Here is a 23,623-nt window from a genome sequence, read left to right as displayed (position 1 = left end):
CATGCCCTGGTGGGTTGTGCGCCCCTCGGGGCACCCCCGAGGTGCTGCTCTGGCCCATCCTGGGTGTTCTGGTGCACAAGAAATCTCCAAAAAGTTTCGCGGTGTTTGGACTCTGTTTGATATTGATTTCCTGCGAAGTAAAAAACAAGCAACTGGCACTGGGCACTGGATCAATAGGTTAGTCCCAAAAAATGATATAAAGTTGCTACAAAACAATTGTAAAACATCCAAGAATGATAATATAAAGGCATGAATATGTCATAAATTATAGATACGTTGGGGACGTGTCAATACACCTTAACGATCCGTCCCTATCATGTACCGAACGTACGGCACCTCCGCGTTGAGCACACGTTCAGCTTGATGACATCCTTGCCTTCTTGATCCAGCCAGACGGGCGAAATAGTAGATGAGTTCCAGCAGCACGACGGCGTGCTGACAGTTGGTGATGAAGAACAATCTCCGCAGGTATGACGCCCCGAGTCCGATGCGCCATGTGTCTTCCAGTTATTCGTCGATGTTGCCATGTCTTTTGCTTGCGTGTTGCATCTTGCCATTTCATCATCCGCATTGCATCATCATGTTTTCAAAACTTGCATCCGTCCGGGTTCCCCTAGTTCTGTCCGTTGTCCGTTCTGAGCCCAGACACACTTGCACGCGCCCGCGGCACGTTCGAAATATTATTTTATAAGTGGCCTGAAAATATTCTCGGAATGGGTTGAAAGTTGGCGTGCGGTGTTATTTTGTTGTCAGTAGACCTCCTGCCAAGTTTCATCGTATTCGGAGTCCATTTGATGCCCCAACGGATAACTATAGCGGCAATATAGCCGGTATAACGTCGGACGTTTTCGGTCTCCGGAAACAGTTGTCGGGCCTCTCCTTCTCTTCTCTCTTTTTTTTCTGAGCCCCTTCAAACCCCCCTTGCCTCCGTGGCCTTTTGTCAGACCTCCTCTCCGCTCAGTTCTGAGAACCCCATCGCGTGTCCGAAAACTTCCCCGAACACGACCCGGACAGTCATCACCGATGGGTCCGGATCATCCCCTAACATCTATAAACCATCTCTGTTTTGTTATATGGGCTCCCTAATCTATGTATCCGAGACTGTCCAATTTTAATCGGAGGGTCCAAACATAATCCTTTTGTCCCTATATATAGACCAATCCCTACCCAAATCAGACAAATCCCTAATTTCTAGGGATCCTCCCTCCGCCGCTGCCACTCTATACCATCTACCTCGGGATCCCTTCCAATCTAATCCACCTCATTTTCTGCAGCCAACCAACCAACACCGTTCGCCGATCTCCTCGTGCCCTAGGCCTGCAAGCCACTCCTCGCCGGAAACTAGCAGGACCATCGCGTCCCTCTCCTCTGGTTCTTCCCGTGCTTCTTCTTTCCCCTATCTCTCGCTCACATCTCTCTCTCTCTCTCTCTCGTGCACATGAACACCACCTCCTGCCCGAGCGCAGCCGCCCCTGGAGCTGCACCGAACCGCAAGCAGAGGCCATCCTCGTCCAGGGCCCGACCGGATCCCGCCATTCCCGGTCCTTCCTGCGCCTGCCGACCTGTGGCTCCACCACCCCGTCAAGTTCCAGGAGCCGACCTTGTGTGCTCCTCCTCCTTGCATCACCCAACGCCACTGCTTACTCTCCGTCGAGCTCGTCCCCGTCGTTCCCGGGTGGAACCCTCCTCGCCGGAGTCCCAGCACCGCCGTCGCGGATCTTCAGCGCCGCCTCCTCAAGCTCCTCTACCGTCCACTGCTGCGACCAGGAGCGCTGCTGCCCGTCTTCGATGTCACCAAAGGGTCCCCAAGCGCCATGGCCTGGGCTCAGCCTTGAGGTCCTCAGCGCCACCATGGCTGCTGCTTGCTCCGTCCACCTAGCCGCAAGTTCCTGACGCCGTGCCGCTTCCTTGCTGAACCCGTCGACCGGCGCCACCAGCCTCCTCAGCTTCGAACGCACGCGTGCCTGCCTCCCTTGCCTCACTAACCTCGCCGCGCACCTACCACATCTGCCGCCATGGCCTCGGACTCTGCCGCCTCGTGTCGCCCTCCCCGTTGTCAAGTTGGCCGCTGCATCCTCTGCTTTCCCTGCTTGCAGCGACCTCGCGCACCTGCATCGATGGGGGTCAACGCACCCGAGCGCGTTGATCACGCCCTTGCCCAGCCGCCTCTGCGAGGCCACTCCGTGCGTGGGCGGCCTTGCCTCCCCAAGACCCAGCACCACGCAGGCCTGATCCACCGCGCCCTCCCACGGGCCGCCTTCCCGTCTAGGCCGAGCCCATGGTGAGCCCCCAGTGCCCCCTTTTGGTTTTTTCTCTATTGGCCCAACCTGCTCCAGTTTCAGCCCGTGTAGTGTTTTTTTTTCTCTGGACGAATTTGCCCTTTTACCAGAGAACGCAGTTTTACAGTATAGCCCCTAAGCTTCATGCATATCATATCTCACAAACCGTTCATCGAAATTAAATAACTTATTTATGGAAAATGCTTAGAATCTTGTCTAGTTTCATAATATCCAACTTTCCTCCATGTTAAAAATGTTAAAAATGATGTTTGCATTAATTTGCTTAATTGACATGCTAAAATGTTTTCTTTCATAACTAAATAATTGTAGCTCCAATCTTAACAAACTTTATATGTAAATGGGGTAGAAAGATGAGTAGTTTAGCATGGTGCATTTTTCTTGCATGTTTAATAAATCTAAAATTGTGTTTAGGGCAGGCCAGTACCTAATCCAAAAATATGCATATGAGGATTTTCTGGACATGTTGCTTGTTGTTCCGGCCTCATTTAAACTTGCCTAGATAGATAGTTTTCATATGCTTCACCTCTTGCCATGCTAACTAACATTTAATATTGTTGAGTACCTAACCAGGAGAGAACTAAATAAGACATGTGGTGTTCCGTCAATATGCAACTCGTTGCATATTGAGCTCCACTTAATTTGTAGTGTTGTTTGTTGCACTTTGCCATGCCATGCCTCATTAAACCGGACATGCATCATACTTGGTTGTGCATCATGGCATTCTTATGTGATGGTTGTTTACTATGTTGTTTGCTTCTTTCCGGTGTTGCTTCTTCGGCTTGGTTCCGATAACGTCGCGTTGGTGAGGATCCGTTCGACTATGTCTGTTTGTCTTCTTCATGGACTCGTTCTTCTTCCTTGCGGGATCTCAGGCAAGATGACCATACCCTCGAAATCACTTCTATCTTTGCTTGCTAGTTGCTCGCTCCATTGCTATGCTGCGATACCTACCACTTTCTATAACATGCCTCCCATATTGCCATATCAATCCTCTAACCCACCTTTCCAAGCAAACCGTTGTTTGGCCATGTTACCGCTTTGCTCAGCCTCTCCTATAGCGTTGCTAGTTCCAGGTGAAGTTGAAGTTTGTTCCATGTTGGAACATGATGTAACGCCCTCGATGCGGCTATAGCTCCCACGTGTCGAGGCACGACTTAGAGACATAACCGCATTGAAAGCAATGTCGCAAGTCAGGCAACCATTACAACATCCCATGTAATAAGTAATAAAAGGGGGAGATACATAGTTGGCTTACACTCGCCACGTCACATCAGAGTACAAAAATAACATCCATCAAACAATCACTCATGGCCCGACTACGGCGCCAAAATAGAAAAGAACCCAACATGCGACAAGGCCCTGAATCAAACCCCAACTAGGCACCACTACTGATCATCGGGAAAGGAAACATAATAACTCTGAGAGTCCACGTCGAACTCCCACTTGAGCTCGTACTCGTCACCTGGAGCGAAATCACCTGGTCCTGCATCTGGAATTATAGTATTTGTGAGCCACAGGGACTCAGCAATCTCGCACCCTCGTGATCAAAACTATTTAAGCTTATAGGAATGGATGAGACAAATATATGTGGAGCTGCAGCAAGCGACTAGCATATATGGTGGCTATCTTATACGCAAAAGAGAGCGAGAAGAGGAGGCAAAGCGCGATCGAGAATCTAGAAGAGCAACCTGCGCAAGCATTACTCCAACACCGTGTCCACTTCCCGGACTCCGCCGAGAAGAGGCCATCACGGTAACACACACAGTTGATTCATTTTAATTAATTAAGGTTTAAGTTATCTACAACCGGGCATTAACAAATTCCCATCTGCCCATAACCGCGGGCACGGCTTTCGAAAGTTCAATCCCGGCAGGGGAGTCCCAACTTAGCCCATGACAAGCTCTCACGGTCAACGAAGGAATAGACCTCCACCCGAGACACACCGATCAGACTCGGCAACCCGGTACAACAAGACAATTCGACAGGTTAAAACAAGACCAGCAACACCGCCCGAATGTGCCGACAAATCCCGATAGGAGCTGCACATATCTCTTTCTCAGGGCACACTCAGATGAGCCAGACGTCGGGTAAGCCAGACCAGAGTTGCCCCTGGTAGCCTCGGACATCGCTCAGTGGGACCAACACTCAGAGGAGCACTGGCCCGGGGGGGTTAAAATAAGATGACCCTTGAGTCTGCAGAACCCAAGGGAAAGAAAAGGCTAGGTGGCAAATGGTAAAACCAAGGTTGGGCATTGCTGGAAAAGCTTTAATCAAGGCGAAATATCAAGGGGTTCCCATTATAACCCAACCGCGTAAGGAACGCAAAATTCGGGAACATAACACCGATATGACGGAAACTAGGGCGGTAAGAGTGGAATAAAACACTAGGCGAGAGGCCGAGCCTTCCACCCTTCACCAAGTATATAGATGCATTAAGATAACATAGCAATATAATGATATCCCCAACAAGAAAAATAAATGATGTTCCAACAAGGAACGGCCTCCAAACTTCACCTGCAACTAGCAACGCTATAAGAGGGGCTGAGCAAAGCGGTAACATAGCCAATCAACGGTTTGCTAGGACAAGGTGGGTTAGAGGTTGACATGGCAATTAGGAGGCTGACAAGCAAAAGGTAGGCATTGTAGCATTGGCATAGCAAGAGCGAGCAAACTAGCATAGCAAAGATAGTAGTGATTTCGAGGGTATGATCATCTTGCCTGCACAGTTGTCAGAGTTGACTGGATCCTCACAAGCAAACTCAACAGGCTCCTCGGTAGCGAACTCGTCTCCCGGCTCTACCCAAACAAGACAAACAAGCAACAAGCATACAATCAACCACGTGCAAGACCAAGCAATATGATGAAATGATGATATGCTATGCGGGATGCGATGCGGGATGCAAAATGCAAGATATGACAGGAAATGCATGAACCTGGCCTCAACTTGGAATTCCAAGGGGGCCATTGGATAGAGGGGATGAAATCGCTTGAAAATGATATAAAGATCATTGGAATCGGAGTTATGGTTTGGAAATGGCAAGCGTTTTAAGATATGACACCGGTCTGCGATTTACAGCAAATAGGCATCTAAATGCAACGAAATGAACATGCTACAGCCACCAAACATGACAACAAAATACATGGCAGGGATGCCCACAAGATTCTTAACAAAAGACTAGCACTGAGCCATGGCCAATTCCTACATTAGAAGGTTCAAACAAGCATGGCAAAAACGCAAATGCAAAACAGATTCCAGACTTAGTGAATTAACACTAGTCTGAAATTTCAGATCACGAAGCCCTCTTCGGAGCAGCAAAACAACATGATAAATAACCTGAACATGACAAGTAATGACATGGCATGGAGCTACTCAACAAGCTTAACAAAAGACCCAAAGTGACCTGGGGCCAAAAGGGTTCACAAAATATATTAACGGGCACACGAACATAGCTAAAACACAATCAGTTTTCATGCTGAAATAGAACTCACGAAGGCATGTAAACGATCTCGATGCACTCACCATGGTGCAAGTCACAGCAAGGCAAGCATACATCCATTAATAAGGCACAAAATACAAGCTATACATGGCAAGAACAATGGCATAGCATGCACGGATCAACTACAACAACGCCGGCAAAATCGCAAACAAGTTGACGATCTGCCCAGATTCACCACGAAGCAAAAGTAGAGCTCGATTGACTCAAGCTATGGTGCTCCATAATTGCAAACAAAGACATGGATGGATAGAGCATAACATTATTAACAAAACTCCTTTACTGATCATCCTCAAAAGAGGCACGGATCACTAGGAAACAAGCTGAACATATGGCATCATGAACTAAAATATCCCAGACTTGGTGAAAACAACAAAGTCCCTGAAAACAGATTTACCGGGTGCCTCACTTTGCAAGCTTGCACAAGTCACCACACACATACTAAAAATGCATGGATTTCACCTCTGGAAAGAAGACAAAATTCTTAACAAAACATATCAAGGACTCACAGGCATAGCATGCACACAATAATCATGGCAAAAATGACAAAAGTCTAAGATGAACTAGCAGATATGACAATTAACTCACGGAACCTCCTTCTAACAGAATTTTGGGCATCAAGATGAACTCAAATGAAAATGATGCAATGGAATGAAATGATGTACTCTTCGAGACGAACATTTTGATATATAATATGCCCAAATCGGAGCTACGGATGCAAAGTTACGGGCGGTCAAAGTAGGCATAAAAATTAAGGGGGAGAGGGAAAAAGTCAACCCCTAGGGTTTTTTGGATCTCGATCTGGCGACGTGCACTGTTCACGACACTGTTCACCGGTGCGGACTTCGAAAACTCCGGTGAGGGCGTGGTGGCCGGAGATGGAGGGGAGAGGCCGGGGCCGGTGGGGACGAGGCGAGGCCGGTCGCCGGCGGGGGCTTGCGGCTGCCGGGGCGACGAGGCGGCGGGGCTGGCCGGCCCGGGGCGGCGCGCTGCCCGGCGGAGGCGACAGACGGCGGGCGGAGCGGCTGGTCGGAGCGGGCGGGCGCGGTGGCGGACGGCGGGCGCGGGCGGCGGTCGAGTGGCGCGAGGCGGCGGGGAGGAGTTGGGCCACGGGGGCCGGGAACCGGCCGTCGGGCCTCCGAGGCGGCGGCGGCGGCGGTTGCCACTTGGCAGCGCGGGAGAGGACGCGGGCGGCGGCGGATAACGTCCGGCGCGGCCGGACACGTCCGGTGCGCGGCGGATCTGATTTTTAGGGTTCCGAGAGGGGGAAGACGAGATCCGAAAATGGAGGGGGTATATATAGGCATAGAGGGAGCTAGGAGACTCCAAATGAGGTGCGGTTTTCGGCCACGCGATCGTGATCGAACGCTCTAGGACATGGAGCAGAGTTTGGTGGGTTTTGGGTCAAATTTGAGGGGTGTTGGGCTGCAACACACACGAGGCCTTTTCGGTCCCTCGGTTAACCGTTGGAGTATCAAACGAAGTCCAAATGACACGAAACTTGACAGGCGGTCTTCCAGTAGTAACCCAAGGCCGCATGACAAGTCTCGGTCCAATCCGGAAATGTTTAATCCCCACACACGAAAGAAAGCTAGAAATGACCACCGGAGGAGATCGAAGCGCCGGAATGCAAAACGGACAATGGGGAAAATGCTCGAATGCATGAGATGAACACGTATGCAAATGCAATGCACATGATGACATGATATGAGATGCATGAAAACGAAAACAACACACGGAGACAAAACCCGAACCCGAGGAAATAAATATAACTTAACGCCGGAAACGGCAAGAGTTGGAGTACAAATTGGGAAAGTTGCACCTGGCGTTACAACACTCCACCACTACGAAAAGATCTCGTCCTGAGATCTAGGACTGAAAGAACTCCGGGTACTCAAAACGGAGGTGATCCTCGCGTTCCCAGGTAGCTTCACGGTCGGAATGGTGAGACCACTTGATTTTGAGAAATTTGATTGACTTGTTGCGAGTCTTGCGTTCAGTCTCTTCAAAGATAGCAACTGGGTGCTCACGATAGGAGAGATCTTCTTGGAGCTCAATGTCCTCGAAGTTGACGGTGTGGTCAGGAGTCTTGAAGCACTTTCGAAGCTGAGAGACGTGGAACACATCATGAACATTTGCAAAGTTTGAAGGAAGCTCGAGTTGATAGGCGAGGTCGCCTCTCTTGCTGACAATCTTGAAAGGTCCCACGTATCTAGGGGCAAGCTTCCCTTTGATACCGAAGCGACGAGTACCTTTCATAGGAGAGACACGGAGGTAAACATGATCTCCGATCTCGAAAGTTAAATCACGGTGCTTACTATCATAGTAGCTCTTCTGGCGGGATTGGGCTGCTTTGAGGTTATCACAAATGACTTTGCACATTTCTTCTGCTTCTGTGATTAAGTCATTACCCAGCAGCTGACATTCACCGGTTTTAGACCAGTTGAGAGGGGTACGACACTTCCTGCCATACAGAATTTCAAAAGGGGCCTTGCCCGAACTTGCTTGAAAACTGTTGTTGTATGAGAATTGAGCATAAGGAAGACAATCCTCCCACTTCATGCCGAAGGAGATCACACAAGCCCTGAGCATATCTTCAAGAATCTGGTTGACACGCTCGACTTGACCGCTTGTTTGAGGATGGAAAGCAGTGCTGAAGCGGATGTTAGTGCCCATGGCCTTCTGAAAAGAATCCCAAAACTTGGAGGTAAAGATGCTGCCACGGTTTGAAGAGATCACTTGAGGAATACCGTGCAGAGAGACAATACGAGAGGTATAGAGTTCCGCCAATTGAGCTGCAGTGATCGACTCTTTGATAGGCAGAAAGTGAGCCACTTTGGTGAGCTTGTCGATGACAACAAATATAGCATCATTGCCACGCTTGGACTTTGGAAACCCAGCCACGAAGTCCATTTCAATGTGGTCAAACTTCCATTCTGGAATGGCAAGAGGTTGGAGGAGACCTGCTGGCCTTTGGTGTTCTGCCTTCACTCTTCTGCAGACATCACATTCATTCACGAATTGAGCGATCTCGCGCTTCATTCGAGTCCACCAATAAGCTTGCTTGAGGTCCTGATACATCTTCGTGCTCCCAGGGTGGATGGAGAGGAGAGAATTGTGAGCCTCGTCCATGATCACTTTATGAAGTTCACCTTTGGGCACAACAATTCGATCCTCGAAGAAGAGAGTGTCCTTGTCATCAAGGCGGTAGCACATGTACTTGGACTGGCTCTTGGCAATCCCAATCTTCAGCTTTTTCACCATAGCATCAAGAAGTTGGGCTTGGCGAATCTGGTCTTCTAGGGTAGGAGAGACTTGAAGGTTGGCGAGGAAACCTTGAGGAACAACTTGAAGATTAAGTTTGCGGAAAGCTTCACAAAGCTCGGGTTGATAAGGCTTGAGAATCAGACTGTTGCAATAGGCCTTTCTGCTCAAAGTGTCAGCAATCACATTGGCCTTGCCTGGAGTATACTCAATACTCGGATTATACTCTTGAATCATTTCTACCCATCGAGTTTGCCTTAGGTTGAGATTAGGCTGAGTGAAGATGTACTTGAGACTCTTGTGATCGGTGAAAATGTCCACTTTTCTTCCCAATAGAAGATGTCTCCAAGTCAAAAGAGCATGCACAACTGCCGCTAACTCGAGATCATGAGTGGGGTAGTTCTTCTCATTAGGCTTCAACTGGCGAGATGTATAAGCAACAACTTTCTTCTCTTGCATCAATACTGCGCCAAGACCTTGGAGAGAGGCATCACAAAAGACCTCGTACGGCTTGGATTCATTAGGCGGAGTCAGAACTGGAGCAGTGATCAACTTCTCTTTCAAAGTGTTGAAAGCAATATCACACTCCGGAGACCAAACATACTTGACGTGCTTCTGAAGAAGATTTGAGAGAGGCTTCGCGATCTTGGAAAAGTTTTCAACGAATCTTCGACAATAGCTTGCGAGACCGAGAAAACTGCGGAGTTGCTTCACATTCTGAGGAGGTTCCCAATTCACAATTGCGGATACCTTCTCGGGATTCACGGAAATGCGCTTGGCAGAGATGATATGACCAAGATAAAGAACCTCATCGAGCCAAAACTCACACTTGGAGAACTTGGCGTAGAACTGATGTTCCCTGAGCTTATCGAGAACCAAACGCAAATGCTTGGCATGATCTTCCTTGTTCTTCGAGAAAACCAGAATGTCATCGAGATAGAGCAAAACGAAGTCATTGGTGTAGGCGTTGAAGATGAAGTTCATCATGCGAGAGAACGTCGGAGGAGCGTTGGCGAGGCCAAAATACATGACAGTGTATTCATATGAACCAAAGCTTGTTCTGAATGCTGTCTTGGGAATATCTTCTTCACGAATGCGAATCTGGTGATAACCCATACGGAGATCAAGCTTGGAGAATACTTGAGCACCTTTGAGTTGTTCGAACAGCTCATTGATGTTGGGAAGTGGGTATTTGTTCTTGATGGTCTTCTTGTTCACTGGACGGTAATCAACACAAAGTCGGTCCGTTCCATCCTTCTTCTTCACAAAAAGAACACCACAACCCCACGGAGAAGTACTAGGCCGGATGAGACCCATTCTTTCTTGCTCATCGAGTTGCTTCCTCAGCTCCTTCAACTCTTCAGGTCCGAGCTTGTAAGGACGTTTGCACACAGGTTCCGTGCCAGGCTCAAGTTCAATAACGAATTCAACTGGCCGGGGCGAAGGCATTCCTGGGAGCTCTTCTGGAAAGACGGCTTGATATTCGCAAACAACTGGAATTTGACCGATAGCATCCAATTCACCCTTCTCATTGAGAGAAAACAGACGGATAGTATTATCCCGAGCGGCAAAGACAATTACATCCTCAGACGAATGAGTCAATTGAATCTGCCTGGCTGCACAATCAAGATGTGCCTTGTGCTTAGAAAGCCAATCCATTCCGAGAATAAGATCAATATCCGAGTTGCCAAGAACCACCGGAGAAGAGAGAAATTTGTAATCCCCCAATGTGATAGAAACATCTGGGGCAAACGCGCTTGCATTCATAAATTTACCTAGAGAAACCACAGATAACTGTCTAGGCAAATCTTGCAAAGGCAACTCATGCTTAGAAACAAATGGCCTCGAGATGAAACAATGCGATGCACCCGTGTCAAAAAGAACTTTTGCAGGAATATCATTAACAGGAAGGTTACCCATGATCACATCTGACGAGTCCTCTGCCTGAGCTGCATTCATCAAATTGACCTTGGCGGACTTGGGGTTCTGCTTGACCACAGCTGTACTTGCCGATCTGACAGGAGGAGGAGGAGGAAGACGCCTCTAGTTGAAACACTTGTTGGCATAGTGACCCTTCTGTTGGCACTTGTTGCACGTGACCTCTGAAAGCGGACGGTGATACGGAGCACTCGATCTTGGAGCTTGAGACGAAGCCTTGTTCTGAAAGCCAGGGTTGGGTGGGTGGGAAGAACCACTGCCACCTTTGCTCTTCTGCTGATACGGCTGACGGAACGGAGGAGGAGGAAGCCAAAACATCTGCTGCTTGGCCACTTGAGTAGAGGAAGAAGGAGTAACATCTCTGACTCGCTTCCTGGAAGCATCACACCTCAACTGAGCAGCCTCTTGCTTCAGTGCCATGTTGTAAAACTCATCGTACCTCAAGGGCTCAAAGAGAACAAGAGCGAGCTGAATATCTTCTCTGAGACCACCCCTGAACTGATATATCATGCTCTTCTCATCAGGCACGTCCTGCTTGGCAAAGCGGGCAAGCTTCTAGAACAATTTGTTGTAGTCATAGACAGACAAAGAACCTTGCTTCAGATTGCGGAATTCCTCACGCTTGCTTTCAACCACGCTCTGCGGAATGTGATGAGCTCGGAAATCTCGATGGAAATCATCCCAAGTGATAACACGTCCACCTCTAGAGTCCTTGTACTGCTGGAACCATTCTACAGCTTGATCTTTGAGTTGCAAGGAAGCAAACTTCACAAAGTCCTCAGGGCTGACGTTACTGCACTCGAAATGCTTACACAGATCCACAAGCCAATTGTCAGCATCGGTTGCCTCAACACAATTACTGAAAGTCTTTGGCCCGTTAGCAAGGAACTGGTTGAGTGTAGCAAAGTGACTCTGGTTGCTGCCTTGATTCCCTTGACTGCCTTGATTGCGCTCTTGAAGAATTTGCATGATCAGCTGAGTGTTTGCATTGGTTGCGGCCATCACATCTTGCCATGCCTCTGGAGGAGGTGGAGGCGGTGGCGGATCTTGATTCTGGTTCTGACTGGTGCTCTTAGCGGGAGCCATCCTGAAGAGGTTGACCACCATTAGCACATAGACAGACAAATATTGAAGCTGAATCCAATGGAATGGAAAATTGCAACATATAGTCTTCACATCCGAACAAAATGAACGAATGCATTCCTCTTCAAATGGTCACATATCCATAAATTGAGAAGCCACGTAGAATTAAGGTAGAGAAACAAATCAACAAGGTACGGATCAAGACCGAATAATCGGTAAGAAATCCCAATCTCAAACCAATATCCGTGGAAGAAGAACTAGAGCTACTAGAATTTCCACCTATGAAACTCCCGAACCTTTCCGGTTATGCAATCAGGTGTTGGGGATACAGGGGAAGCATAATATCTCACCCAAACTAGCAAATCCTACATCCAGCTGTATCCATCCTTCAACACATAACCAAGAAAACTTCGGAAACCATCTACCTCAACCTTCGAAAAGCATCTGTTATACAAGTTATGGCGATACTCCCGAACTCCCGCCCCAGTACTGGGTGGCGTCGAGGTTATCTCACCAACGAACTGCATTAAAGAGATTTTCGATGTCGGCGAACATATCTCAAGTATTCCAGAATTGCAACGATAAAATTATGATGACAACACCTCAGAGCTCAACTCCCCGGGACACTTCCACTAAACCCCTGACAGGAGGCACCAAGACAGTGTTCTCATCATAAGCCATCGGAACAAATCCAAGATACTCGCGTGATCCTAAATTTTTTTAGTGAAATTTGAGATGAGAAGAGTCAAAACTCTACGTCAGGATGCCTTACCAGAGCGATGAGGAGACTGGGAAGTAAAAAGAATTCCTAAACTCTCCGATATATAATTCCTAAGGACTCAAAACATTTTTCTAGACACAACTCGGCTGCTAAGACGATCAAGCAATGGGGCTCCTAAGGTCGGGGAAGGCTCTGATTACCAATTTGTAACGCCCTCGATGCGGCTATAGCTCCCACGTGTCGAGGCACGACTTAGAGACATAACCGCATTGAAAGCAATGTCGCAAGTCAGGCAACCATTACAACATCCCATGTAATAAGTAATAAAAGGGGGAGATACATAGTTGGCTTACACTCGCCACGTCACATCAGAGTACAGAAATAACGTCCATCAAACAATCACTCATGGCCCGACTACGGCGCCAAAATAGAAAAGAACCCAACATGCGACAAGGCCCTGAATCAAACCCCAACTAGGCACCACTACTGATCATCGGGAAAGGAAACATAATAACGCTGAGAGTCCTCGTCGAACTCGCACTTGAGCTCGTACTCGTCACCTGGAGCGAAATCACCTGGTCCTGCATCTGGAATTATAGTATTTGTGAGCCACAGGGACTCAGCAATCTCGCACCCTCGTGATCAAAACTATTTAAGCTTATAGGAATGGATGAGACAAATATATGTGGAGCTGCAGCAAGCGACTAGCATATATGGTGGCTATCTTATACGCAAAAGAGAGCGAGAAGAGGAGGCAAAGCGCGATCGAGAATCTAGAAGAGCAACCTGCACAAGCATTACTCCAACACCGTGTCCACTTCCCGGACTCCGCCGAGAAGAGGCCATCACGGTAACACACACAGTTGATTCATTTTAATTAATTAAGGTTTAAGTTATCTACAACCGGGCATTAACAAATTCCCATCTGCCCATAACCGCGGGCACGACTTTCGAAAGTTCAATCCCGGCAGGGGAGTCCCAACTTAGCCCATGACAAGCTCTCACGGTCAACGAAGGAATAGACCTCCACCCGAGACACACCGATCAGACTCGGCAACCCGGTACAACAAGACAATTCGACAGGTTAAAACAAGACCAGCAACACCGCCCGAATGTGCCGACAAATCCCGATAGGAGCTGCACATATCTCTTTCTCAGGGCACACTCAGATGAGCCAGACGTCGGGTAAGCCAGACCAGAGTTGCCCCTGGTAGCCTCGGACATCGCTCAGTGGGACCAACACTCAGAGGAGCACTGGCCCGGGGGGGTTAAAATAAGATGACCCTTGAGTCTGCAGAACCCAAGGGAAAGAAAAGGCTAGGTGGCAAATGGTAAAACCAAGGTTGGGCATTGCTGGAAAAGCTTTAATCAAGGCGAAATATCAAGGGGTTCCCATTATAACCCAACCGCATAAGGAACGCAAAATTCGGGAACATAACACCGATATGACGGAAACTAGGGCGGTAAGAGTGGAATAAAACACTAGGCGAGAGGCCGAGCCTTCCACCCTTCACCAAGTATATAGATGCATTAAGATAACATAGCAATATAATGATATCCCCAACAAGAAAACTAAATGATGTTCCAACAAGGAACGGCCTCCAAACTTCACCTGCAACTAGCAACGCTATAAGAGGGGCTGAGCAAAGCGGTAACATAGCCAATCAACGGTTTGCTAGGACAAGGTGGGTTAGAGGTTGACATGGCAATTAGGAGGCTGACAAGCAAAAGGTAGGCATCGTAGCATTGGCATAGCAAGAGCGAGCAAACTAGCATAGCAAAGATAGTAGTGATTTCGAGGGTATGATCATCTTGCCTGCACAGTTGTCAGAGTTGACTGGATCCTCACAAGCAAACTCAACGGTCTCCTCGGTAGTGAACTTGTCTCCCGGCTGTACCCAAACAAGACAAACAAGCAACAAGGATACAATCAACCACGTGCAAGACTAAGCAATATGATGAAATGATGATATGCTATGCGGGATGCGATGCGGGATGCAAAATGCAAGATATGACAGGAAATGCATGAACCTGGCCTCAACTTGGAATTCCAAGGGTGCCACTGGATAGAGGGGATGAAATCGCTTGAAAACGATATAAAGATCATTGGAATCGGAGTTACGGTTTGGAAATGGCAAGCGTTTTAAGATATGACACCGGTCTGCGATTTACAGCAAGTAGGCATCTAAATGCAACAAAATGAACATGCTAAAGCCACCAAACATGACAACAAAATACATGGCAGGGATGCCCACAAGATGCTTAACAAAAGACTAGCACTGAGCCACGGCCAATTCCTACATGCAAAACAGATTCAAACAATGATGGCAAAAACGCAAATGCAAAACAGATTCCAGACTTAGTGAAATTAACACTAGTCTGAAATTTCAGATCACGAAGCCCTCTTCGGAGCAGCAAAACAACATGATAAATGACCTGAACATGACAAGTAATGACATGGTATGGAGCTACTCAACAAGCTTAACAAAAGACCCAAAGTGACCTGGGGCCAAAAGGGTTCACAAAATATATTAACGGGCACACGAACATAGCTAAAACACAATCAGTTTTCAGACTTGGTGAAAACTGAGACATGCTGAAATAGAACTCACGAAGGCATGTAAACGCTCTCGATGCACTCACCATGGTGCAAGTCACAGCAAGGCAAGCATACATCCATTAATAAGGCACAAAATACAAGCTAGACATGGCAAGAAAAATGGCATAGCATGCACGGATCAACTACAACAACGCCGGAAAAATCGTAAACAAGTTGACGATCTGCCCAGATTCACCACGAAGCAAAAGTAGAGCTCGATTGACTCAAGCTATGGTGCTCCATAATTGCAAACAAAGACATGGATGGATGTAGCATAACATTATTAACAAAACTCCTTTACTGATCATCCTCAAAAGAGGCACGGATCACTAGGAAACAAGCTGAACATATGGCATCATGAACTAAAATATCCCAGACTTGGTGAAAACAACAAAGTCCCTGAAAACAGATTTACCGGGTGCCTCACTTTGCAAGCTTGCACAAGTCACCACACACATCCTAAAAATGCATGGGTTTAACCTCTGGAAAGAAGACAAAATGCTTAACGAAACATATGAAGGACTCACAGGCATAGCATGCACACAATAATCATGGCAAAAATGACAAAAGTCTAAGATGAACTAGCAGATCTGACAATTAACTCACGAAGCCTCCTTCTAACAGCATTTCGGGCATCAAGATGAACTCAAATGAAAATGACGCAATGGAATGAAATGATGTACTCTTCGAGACGAACATTTTGATATATAATATGCCCAAATCGGAGCTACGGATGCAAAGTTACGGGCGGTCAAAGTAGGCACAAAAAATTAAGGGGGAGAGGGAAAAAGTCAACCCCTAGGGTTTTTTGGGATCTGGATCTGGCGACGTGCACTGTTCACGACACTGTTCACCGGCGTGGACTTCGAGAACTCCGGCGAGGGCGTGGTGGCCGGAGATGGAGGGGAGAGGCCGGGGCCGGTGGGGACGAGGCGAGGCCGGTCGCCGGCGGGGGCTTGCGGCGGCCGGGGCGACGAGGCGGCGGGGCTGGCCGGCCCGGGGCGGCGCGCTGCCCGGCGGAGGCGACGGACGGCGGGCGGAGCGGCTGGCCGGAGCGAGCGGGCGCGGTGGCGGACGGCGGGCGCGGGCGGCGGGGAGGAGTTGGGCCGCGGGGGCCGGGAACGGGCCGGCGGGCCTCCGAGGCAGCGGCGGCGGTTGCCACTTGGCAGCGCGGGAGAGGACGCGGGCGGCGGCGGACAACGTCCGGCGTGGCCGGACACGTCCGGTGCGCGGCGGATCTGATTTTTAGGGTTCCGAGAGGGGGAAGACGAGATCCGAAAATGGAGGGGGTATATATAGGCATAGAGGGAGCTAGGAGACTCCAAATGAGGTGCGGTTTTCGGTCATGGAGCAGAGTTTGGTGGGTTTTGGGTCAAATTTGAGGGGTGTTGGGCTGCAACACACACGAGGCCTTTTCGGTCCCTCGGTTAACCGTTGGAGTATCAAACGAAGTCCAAATGATACGAAACTTGACAGGCCGTCTACCGGTAGTAACCCAAGGCCGCATGACAAGTCTCGGTCCAATCCGGAAATGTTTAATCCCCACACACGAAAGAAAGCTAGAAATGACCACTGGAGGAGAACGAAGCGCCGGAATGCAAAACGGACAACGGGGAAAATGCTCGAATGCATGAGATGAACACGTATGCAAATGCAATGCACATGATGACATGATATGAGATGCATGAAAACGAAAACAACACACGGAGACAAAACCCAAACCTGAGGAAATAAATATAACTTAACGCCGGAAACGGCAAGAGTTGGAGTACAAATTGGGAAAGTTGCACCTGGGGCGTTACACATGATTATTGTTGGGATATCACAATATCTCTTATATTATTTACTGCATCTATATACTTGGTAAAGGGTGGAAGGCTCGGCCTTATGCCTGGTGTTTTGTTCCACTCTTGCCGCCCTAGTTTCTGTCATACTGGTGTTATGTTCCTTGATTTTGCGTTCCTTGCGTGGTTGGGTTATAATGGCAACCCCTTGACAGTTCGCCTTGAATAAAAATCCTCCAGCAAGGCCCAACCTTGGTTTTACCATTTTCCACCTAAGCCTTTTTCCCTCGGGTTTTCGGAGCCCAAGGGTCATCTTTATTTTAACCCCCCCGGGCCAGTGCTCCTCTGAGTGCTGGTCCAAAATAGAGCCCCTTGCAGTGCCACCTCGGGGAAACTTGAGGGTTGGTTTTAGTTGGACGGATTGCTCATCGTGTGTGCCCTGAGAACGAGATATGTGCAGCTCCTATCGGGAATTGTCGGCACATTCGGGCTGCGTTGCTGGTCTTGTTTTACCATTGTCGAAACGTCTTGTAACCGGCATTCCGAGTCTGATCGGGTCTTCCTAGGAGAAGGAATATCCTTCGTTGACCGTGAGAGCTTGTGATGGGCTAAGTTGGGACACCCATGCAGGGTTTTGAACTTCCGAAAGCCGTGCCCACGGTTATGGGCAGATGGGAATTTGTTAATATTCGGTTGTAGAGAACTTGACACTTAGCTTAATTAAAATGCATCAAACCGCGTGTGTAGCCGTGATGGTCTCTTTCCGGCGAAGTCCGGGAAGTGAACACAGTTTTGGTGTTATGCTTCAAACGTAAGTAGTTCAGGATCACTTCTTGATCATTATAGCTTCTCGACCGAGCTTTGCTTCTCTTCTCGCTCTTATTTGCGTAAGTTAGCCACCATATATGCTTAGTGCTTGCTGCAGCTCCACCTCACTACCCTTTCCTACCCATAAGCTTAAATAGTATTGATCTCATGGGTGTGAGATTGCTGAGTCCCCGTTACACACAGATACTTCCAAACAGTTGAAGGTGCCGATGATACCAGTGCAGGTGGCGCAACCCAGCTCAAGTGGGAGCTCGGTGAAGATCGTGTTCGTTGTGTTGTTTCGTTTTTCAGTTGATCGGTAGTGGAGCCCAGTTGGGGCGATCGGGGATCTAGCATTAGGGGTGGTCTTCTTTTATTTTGGTTCCGTAGTCGGACCTTGATTGTATCTGGATGATGTAATACTATATTTATGTATTGTGTGTAGTGGCGATTGTAAGCCAACTCTTTATCCCTCTCTTATTCAGTACATGGGATGTGTAAATATTACCCCTCTTGTGACATGCCTACTATGCAGTTATGCCTCTAAGTTGTGCTCCGACACGTGGGAGATATAGTCGCATCGTGGGTGTTACAAGTTGGTATCAGAGCCTTCCCCGACTTAGGAGCCCCCTGCTTGATCGAATCATTGACGTTGTTGAGTCTAGAACAAAATGTTTTGAGTCTTAGGATTACATATATCGGAGAGTAGGATTCTTTTTACTCCTCAGTCCCTTCGTCGCTCTGGTGAGGCCTCCTGACATTGAGTTTTGACTCTTCTCTCCTCAAATTTCACTAATTTGTTTTTCGGATCACGCGGGTATCTTGGAATCATTCCGATGGTTTTGTGACGAGAACATTGTTCTTGGTGCCTCTTGACATTTAGGGGTTGTGGCAGTGTCCCGGGGAGTTGAGCTCTTAGGTGTTGTCGTCACAATTTTATTGTTGCAGTTCTGGAATACCTGAGTTCACCGACATCGAAAATCTCCTTTATGTAGTTGTTGGTGAGATAACCTCGACGCCACCTAGTACTCGGGCGGGAGTTCGGGAGTATTGCCATAACTCGTATAACGGATGGTTTTCGAAGGTTGAGGTAAACGATTTCCGAAGGTTTCTTGGTTATGTGTTGAAGGATGGATACAGCTGGATGTATGATTTGCTAGTTTTGGGTGAGATATTATGCTTCCATTGTATCCCCAACACCTGATTGCATAACCAGAAAGTTTCGGGAGTTTATAAGTGGGAATTCAAGTATATCATAGGATATCCTTCCGATAGACACATGATACGACATGGGGACTATCTTATGTTTGTTTCCGGTTTATTTTGCAAGCCAATCCTTGTTTTGTTTTCAGTGGTGGTATTCGAGTTGCTTCAATGTCAAGTGTTGATTCCATACCTTCCCTAAGGGGTGTTCTCATATTCCTATGGGAGTACTAATCCTTCAAGATAATCGAGATTTTCATGTCAATCCTTTTCAACCAGCGTGTTTCTCTTCAAGTGGATCCGATCATTTCAACATCCGGAAGATCAATTATCAGTTCTTCTCAATGGTGCTCATTTCGTCTGTCCCAAGCTGCCTTTGTTTTTCCCGCCCTCCCACCCTTTTTATTCAAGGACTCAGATCTCTTAATCGAGTATCCTTTTATTGATGGGAAGTATCTCCATTCTTTTCAGTCAATGTTCTTATCCGGTGATTCTCATGAAGATTCTAACGGAGCCTCAAGTTCGTCACTCTTAACTCATTTTCTTCTCCGGTGGATTTAATTTAAGCTTTGTCGATCAAATCCTTTGCTTGGTTCTAATGTCTTCTCATACTGGTGCACCTCTTAATCATCCACTTCTCGCTATTCAATTGTTCCAAAGTGCTGAAGATATCTCAGAAGATTCGTGTTTTCACTTCTAATCCGTTCAAGCTATTTCGAGGATGTTATCTCATACAAGCTATTTAACTCAACCGGTGCAATCCCTCTTTTAAGTCGTTCAATGGTGTTTTCTTTTGGGTGGGCCCTAACCCACAGGTCTTTTCCCAGGTTCTTACCTGACTCTTCTTTTCCGGAGCTATTCTCAAATTCTTTCAAAGTTTGACGTAAGAATGAATTATCATCAGTCATTTGTATTTCTCCAAGATCTGTCAAATTTTTATCCCGGAGTATGTCAACAATTCTTCGTGGTGTTTCTCGTCGTCATTCTCGGTTTTTGAAGACCAAAGAGGAGTTCCTCTTAAATCTAGACCCGTTCTTCCAAAGATTCGTGGTTCTAGCTAGATGCCGTCCTCTCTTAATTGTTTTCGATCATGAGAAATTCTTTTCACCCATCCGGATCAATTCAAGAGTCTTTTCAGTTTGATTATCTGGAGGCCATCATCTCAGAATTATTCATTCTCAGCTTTCAGCTCTCTTTCTCAAAATCTTACCGGTGCATCGTTCAAATATCCTCTAATCAGCTCGGGATCTCTTCGTTCACTTGTATCTAAATTCCCTCAAGTATCTTCATTCTCTAATTTTTCCCGGTGTTTCTTTATATTTTTTTTTGTTCATTTTCAATTCTTACGGTGGTTTGCTCAAGATTCTATTCCATGGTTATCATATTAATTCATTTGTTGTTTCAATCCCACTAGTGGTTCGTCGAAGACCTTCTCAAGTTGGCGCTATATCTATCTTAATCCTTTCTACGAGAATAAGTAGTATGCAAAAATCCGTTGCTTGTCATCAATTTAAATTGGTGAAGGATAAGCATAATGTAATTCTTATTCTTGTTTCATTGAGTAAATTCAATTCCTTATTCCGGCGGCTCATCAAGTTCTCGGTTGTCAATTGTTTCATCTTTTCTTTCCCGGAGTTCCAAGCTCTCGAAATTATATCATCGCGAAGATCCATCTAAATCATTAAAGGCTTCACCTTGTGTTTTCAACTTCTCTTTCTTTTTATCATCATTTTGTTACCGGAGTTCTTCATGGAGGTTCTACATCGTGGTTCGTGAAGGATTACTTTCATTCTTCAATTGTTCTTTAATATTTTTCTCTCGAAGTTATGTTACGCTAAACTATACTCTAAATTAAACATGGTGCTCAACACATGTTTTGTTTTGAGGAGTTCAAACATTGTTTATCTTGCATTTGGAAGTGCAATTCTTTCTACCTAATCATTTGAGGTGGTGTGATCTCATTCATGATAATTTCCCTTCGGGTTTCATGATTCACAAGTTGTCCGGGATGACATATTGTAAACCCATCATTTTCAATTCGTTCATGAGATCCTTTTCAATCCATCAATCTCTTCATTCAAGTTATCTTGGGTTATATTTCACCTAAAGATTTCCCTAAGGATTTTTGCTTTTATGGTGCTTACAAATGACCCAAGGCCTTCATTTATCCTTCCGGTGAGATAAGCTTCTCATCTCCTTGTTTATGTCAAATCAATCTTTTTCCCATGAGTGGTAGGTTGTCACCTCAAAATTTTGAGATGTCTTCCATTAGCCCACATCAAGCTTATGCTTTCGTTGTTGATAATCCAACCACTCCGTTCAACCTTTTCTTCGTAAGCATGCTCTTTCAATTTTATTTGCGAGATTTGTCATTCTTCTTCTCCGTTCTTTTCCTTCCAACCATCTAGTTTTCCATTCATCTGTTCCGGAGGTATGGTGATGTTGCTCTCTTCGTCCTATCATCTCATTTTGCCAACATCATGCTCTTTCCTTTGTCTATCCATTCGACCGGAGTGTCATGTCCTTCATTCAAGTTCTCTCATCTTATCATGTTTTGCCTCTTTCTCAACTGGAGTGCTGTCTAAAATATTTCTTACCCATTGTGGCATTCTTTTAGTAGTTCTGGAGGCAAGGTGTTGTTGATTTCGTCAAGTATCATCCAATCTTCCTAAGATCATGTTCAGTTCCGTCCATTTATAGTCGGAGTGCTGCTCAAATTATATCATTCTTTTTTCCTTCTCTATCTTATTTTAACTGGGGTGTTGTGGCTATCATTCCTCTTTTAACCGGAGTCTCATACAAGTGCTTTCATTTTGCCAAGCTCATATTCTTTACCTTCCATTTCCGACCGGAGTGTTATCATAATTGATCTTTATCGTTCCTTGTACATCTCGTTTCAACCGGAGTGCTTGCATGTACTTCTTGTCCATTGTACCCCTTTTCTTATGTCTTTCAACCTACAAGGTTGTACTAATGTTTCTTCTTCCTCTTTTCTAACGGAGTGTTTTCAACTTTTTTCATCTTTGTTGTATTCTTTTCTTTCAATTGTTTAACCTCTCAAGGTTAGTGTTTTCACTCATTTTTCAAAGAAGAAACTTAGTTTTACCTCTTCTCTTCATCTTCTGTTTCTCTCCGGTACCAGCCTATATCTCGGGACGAGATCCTCTCATAGTGGTGGAGTGTTGTGACGTCCCGAGTCCGATGCGCCAGGTGTCTTCCAGCTATTCGTTGATGTTGCCATGTCTTTCCCTTGCGTGTTGCATCTTGCCATGTCATCATCCGCATTGCATCATCATGTTTTCAAAACTTGCATCCGTCCGGGTTCCCGCAGTTCTGTCTGTTGTCCGTTCTGAGCCCAGAAACACTTGCACGCGCCCGCGGCACGTCCAAAATATTATTTTATAAGTGGCCGGAAAATGTTCTCGGAATGGGTTGAAAGTTGGCGTGCGGTGTTGTTTTGTTGTCAGTAGACCGCCTGCCAAGTTTCATCGCATTCAGTGTCCGTTTGATGCCCCAACGGATAACTATAGCGGCAATATAGCCGGTATAACGTTGGACGTTTTCGGTCTCCGAAAATAGTTGTCGGGCCTCTCCTTCTCTTCTCTCTTTTTTTCTGAGCCCCCTCAAACCCCCCTTTCCTCTGTGGCCTTTTGTCAGACCTCCTCTCCGCTCAGTTCTAACAACCCCCTCGCGCGTCCGAAAACTTCCCCGAACCCGACCCGGACATTCGTCACCGATGGGTCTGGATCATCCCCTAACATCTATAAACCATATCCGTTTTGTTATTTGGGCTCCCTAATCTATGTATCCGAGACTGTCCAATTTGGATCGGAGGGTCCAAACCTAATCCTTTTGTCCCTATATATAGACCAACCCCTACCCAAATCAGACAAATCCCTAATTTCTAGGGATCCTCCCTCCGCCGCCGCCACTCTCGACCTCGGGATCCCTTTCGATCTAATCCACCTCATTTTCTGCATCCAACCAACCGGCACCGCTCGCAGATCTCCTCGTGCCCGAGGCCTCCAAGCCACTCCTCGCCGGCAACTAGCAGGACCATCGCGTCCCTCTCCTCTGGTTCTTCCCGTGCTTCTTCTTTCCCCTGTCTCTCGCTCACATCTCTCTCTCTCTCTCTCTCTCTCTCGTGCACAAGAACGCCACCTCCTGCTCGAGCGTAGCCGCCCCTGGAGCTCCACCAAACCGCAAGCAGAGGCCATCCTTGTCCAGGGCCCGGCCGGATCCTGCCATTCCCGGGTCCTCCCTGCGCCTGTCGACCTGCGGCTCCACAGCCCCGTTAAGTTCCAAGAGCCGACCTTGCCTGCTGCAACTCCTTGCACCACCCAGTGCCACTGCTTCCTATCCGTCGAGCTCGTCCCTGTCGTTCCCGCGCGGAACCCTCCTCGCTGGAGTCCCAACACCACCCCCGCGGA

The sequence above is a fragment of the Triticum urartu genome, chromosome 4A, assembly GCF_056163025.1.
Source record: "Triticum urartu cultivar PI428250 chromosome 4A, HENAU_Tu73, whole genome shotgun sequence".
Taxonomy (NCBI): Eukaryota; Viridiplantae; Streptophyta; class Magnoliopsida; order Poales; family Poaceae; genus Triticum; species Triticum urartu.
Note: the sequence above shows the minus strand (reverse complement) of the source record.